Source organism: Condylura cristata, unplaced genomic scaffold (assembly GCF_000260355.1).
Source record: "Condylura cristata isolate star-nosed mole 26May11 unplaced genomic scaffold, ConCri1.0 scaffold00029, whole genome shotgun sequence".
NCBI lineage: Eukaryota > Metazoa > Chordata > Mammalia > Eulipotyphla > Talpidae > Condylura > Condylura cristata.
The window spans coordinates 25,275,691-25,280,256 of record NW_004567130.1 but is presented as its reverse complement, the minus strand read 5'-3'; the positions used below and the strand labels follow the sequence as shown (position 1 = coordinate 25,280,256).

At 38.8% G+C, this 4,566-nt stretch overlaps 1 protein-coding gene across 1 annotated transcript in view; it reads left to right on the top strand.

Moving 5' to 3' along the window:
- FMN2 (formin 2) overlaps positions 1-4,566 on the top strand; it is a 108,923-nt gene that overhangs the window by 85,865 nt on the left and 18,492 nt on the right. The gene's annotated exons all lie outside the window — the stretch shown is intronic.

The following is a 4,566-nucleotide window of genomic DNA, read 5'->3' as shown; positions in this document are numbered from 1 at the left end:
GCGCTGCGCCACCAGGGAGGGCCATGAATATAGTTTTTTAAGAAAATTTTGTAGGTAGAAGATGAATATTCATTTGTTTTTGTTTATAGAAATAAAATAACCCTTAATTCTGATATTATATTCTGAATCTGTACCAGCATTGAGATTTTCTTTATGACTATGTATTAGTATTTTCTGGGGGAATAATTAGCAAAATTAATGTTTTGAAACCAAAGTAGAATGTAGGAATTATGCTTACAAATCACACATGGCCAGCCATAGCTGATATCTTTGCTAATTACTTTTGTTGATTTGAAAGGTAGAGAGGCCTTCAGGATATTTTAGTAATTCATTTGCATGGAAAACAAGATTGCCCAGTCATATAAATGGATTAAGTGTCTCCAGATTTTACCAGTCTATAATAAGATTTTTAAATTCCTTTTGATGAAACTCAGATATTAACAATTCTTATAATCTCTGTTAAGTGAAACCAGAAGTGTTTGACCTTTATTTTTGTAAAGGTCAAACAATTATAATCTTAGGAGTCTACTAATGGCCTTTGTCAAGCATTTTTTTTTTTTTAAAGATTTATTTATTTGTGCATACAGAGCTGGGGTACAGGCCAGAGGCTCAGGGGCGGTGAGAGGCTTCACCAGAGACAGAGGGGGGAGCAGAACAGGCAGATCGACGAAGTCCACTGCTGAGGGGAGCAGCGGGCGGGGCAGGAGAGGTCTGCCGCGCCCTGTGGTCACCTCCGGGGCAGGCGGGGATCGAACTCATGCGGAAGTGGCTTTAGCTTCTCAGTGCTGTGCTTTAACCCTCTGCGCCACCAGGGAGGGCCCTGTCAAGCATTTTTAATGACTTTTATTTCTTCTCTGGTCCTGTTGAAGTGTTCTGTGATGACAGCATATATATCTGAATGTCTCCTATATGCCAGGATATTCTTTTGGTCCCGAGGGAGAGTGTAAATAAGATAATAAATATGCCCCTCCACAGGGTACAGGTGAGCAGGACCAACCCGGCCCTGGAGGAAGCACGGCGCTCCTCCCACCCCTGCTTTGGCAGCCAGCTCCCCACCACTGTGTGGGGCACAGAGAGCCAGGCCACCAGGGAAGCAGGATCTTCCTGACCTTGAGGGAGGAAGCAGCATATCCAGGTCCTGAGCTGTTTAACAGAGTCAGGGCAGTCGGTCCCGATGAGTCCAGATCAGCTTGTAAGAGGAACAGAAGGTACACCAACGGCTGGACGACATGAAAACTGACATGGGGAGAATGAAAAACACAGCAAACAGGCCCTCCCTGCTGGCGCAGCAGGTTAAAGCACAGCACTGAGAAGCTAAAGCCACATCAGCATGAGTTTGATCCCCGCCTGCCCCGGAGGTGACCACAGGGCACGGCAGACCTCTCCTGACCCACCCGCTGCTCCCCTCAGCAGTGGACTTCGTGGATCTGCCTGTTCTGTTCCCCACTCTGTCTCTGGTGAAGCCTCTGGCCTGTACCCCAGCTCTGTATGCATAAATAAATAAATCTTAAACACACACACACATAGCAAAGGAATACACAAGGACTCACAGTAACAAAACACCCCAGAGGGGGGTCAAAACATCACATGGAGAGAACTACTTACTGGAACAAAATCACAAAGAAATGGAAGAGACTGTTTTCCTTTTAGATGCAGAATTCAAAATTTCTGTGATGAAGAAAATCAAGAATTGGAAAAGTACAAAGAAAACACGGAAAAGCAAAGGAAATACGATCAATGGGCAAAAGGTCAAGATGGAAGCTTTAAGGAAAAACGTGGAGTTTCAGGATGTAAAAAGAACATTGTAGGAGATGAAACATACAACGAGAACTATGAAAGGGCAACAGACCAAATGATGAAAACTTTGTGTGCTCGAAAATGTGAATGAACAAAGAATTACGGTAGAAAAGAAAAGAGAAACAAAGTAAAACAAATGAAGAAACACCTCCCAAATTATCTTATCCGATAAGGAGAGGACTAATAAGAATAATAGGGACAGCAGAGAGAAAGAAGGGAACAGAGAATGTATTTAAAGAAATATTGGAGAAAATGTCCCACACTTACGCTAGGGAATGAGTGTACAAATCCAGGAAGCTAAAAGAACCCCTGGATAGCTAATCAAATGAGATTATACACCAAGGCATTTGTAGTAAAACTTTTAAGAACTAAAGGAAAAGAAAGACTCTTGAAGCTGGTAAAGGTGAAGAAGCAGATGACCCAATGATGTTTCCCAGTCGGGCTAAATTGACGTTTTCTGAAGGAACATTTTGGATGAAGAGAGAATTGAACGAGATGTTCCAATCCTTGAAGATGAAAACTGCCAGCCAAGAACACTCTCTCCTGCAAGACTCCTTCCAAATATGAGGGAGACAGGAAGATCTCAAGAGACAGAAACTGAAGGAGTTGGCAACTACTAACCTTTTCCAAGAAATAATGAAAGGAGTTTTCTCTTGCCCAAAGCGAGGGACAGACAAAGACGTGAACAGAGAAATAAATAGAAAAGTTAAGGGCAAAATGACAGTTATAGACTTTCATACATCTATAATCCTTCTTAAGTTAAATGGACTGAACTCCACTTGTTACAGAGGCACAAAGTATATGGATGGATAAAGAAATAAACTGAACTTTCTGCTTCCTCCAATAAATAACACTTTGAGCTCCAAAGATACACATAATAGATTACTTATTTAAGATTACATTAGTGACAGAATCAGAAACCATGCACAACTTAGCAGCTCATTCTAGTGTTTTAAAATTGCACAAATTAATGTTTTAGTTTTTCTTAAAAAGTTCAGAAGTTTTCTTTCAATCTCAATCTTAATTTCTGAATGCCAAAAAAGGAAAAATATGGACAAAGGAGTCAATCAGAAGTATGTCCTCCCTGAAAAAGATTTGTATGTGGTGCTTTATTGTTTTCCCTTAGGAAAACTTTTTGTCATCCTGGAATTGTTATTGGAAACAAAGAGTTTTAGTTTAGACAATTCAGAGCATGCTTTGAAACAAAGTATGTTCACATTGTTATCTTTTCAAAGTAAAATCATGGAACATTTATTATTTTTATTTTATTTTTTTAGTATAGTTAGTGATCTGTAAGTGTATGTGTTTATATGTTTATTTATTATTATTATACATAAAGCAAACTACAAACACAAGGGGGAAAATCCTCTACTGTCAATTCTAATGATCCTGTTAAAGTTTAACAATCCTGGCAAAAAGAGAGAGCAGGATACTTGATTATGGTTGCAGAGGTACCACACAGACATCACACAGACACTACCTTGAGGTAAATTTTCACCAGCTCAAACTATACTATTTTGTTTTAACTAGTAATGGAAACACTCTGACAATACCCAAGTGACCCTCGGTTTGATTTGGGGCACAATTCCAGTATTTTAAAATAAATTCATCCTGCTCTATTTTGTCATCTGTTATCTCCAAATGGTCACACATATGATCCAGAGGGAAATGGTTATGATAAAATGACACCCTCTCTCACTGATTACAGAATTTTTTTATTTAGTTAAAAAAAATTGTCCTATAACTCAGGGGTTTTCAAAATAGATGTCACAAACCATTAGTGAGGTATGAAATAAATGTACCAGTTGACACTATGTTTTGATCTTATAGACAGACTAACGATATTAGAGAACAGTGCATGAACTCAGTATTTTGGAAACTTTATGCTACATTTGTGTGTGCACCAAAACAGTAAAGGTGACTGCTAATGTTATTTGATGTGATCGAGTTCCTATATTATTATTATTTTTTTTTATTTTTTTTATTTATTTTTATTTTTTTAAAGATTTATTTATTTGTGCATACAGAACTGGGGTACAGGCCAGAGGCTCAGGGGCGGTGAGAGGCCTCACCAGAGACAGAGTGGGGAACAGAACAGGCAGATGGATGAAGTACACTGCTGAGGGGAGCAGCGGGCGGGTCAGGAGAGGTCTGCGGCGCCCTGTGGTCACCTCCGGGGCAGGCGGGGATCGAGCTCATGTGGAAGCGGCTTTAGATTCTCAGTGCTGTGCTTTAGCCCGCTGCGCCACCAGGGAGGGCCCCTATATTATTTTAAATAATTAGAAGATAATGATATAATCTCTTTCCAAAATTTGAACTTTGGGTTTGTATCAGGATACAACAAAAATAATTGTGAACAAATGGGTTTATTATCATCTTTCCATTTTCAACTAGTAGGAAATTTTAATATTTTATCTTGTACTTCTTTAGAAATAATCTCTGGACCCACTCACTTGTGGCCTGCTGTGGAGAACATTAAGTTACAGAAGGTCACATATCATTGTAGTTAGTTTTTTACTTGTTTTTTATACTTTTTCTTGAGGGAATTGTTTTCAACCCATTATTGGCATTAAATCCTTCACAAACAATCTGTAAAAATATGAAATTAATGTTTCTTCTCAGGTTGAATTGTTTTCAACCAATTATTGGCATTAAATCCTTCACAAACAATTCTGTAAAAATATGAAATTAATGTTTCTTCTCAGGTCAATATGATTTAAATAGACAGAAACTTAAGGAGTTGGCAACTACTAACCTTTTCCAAGAAAT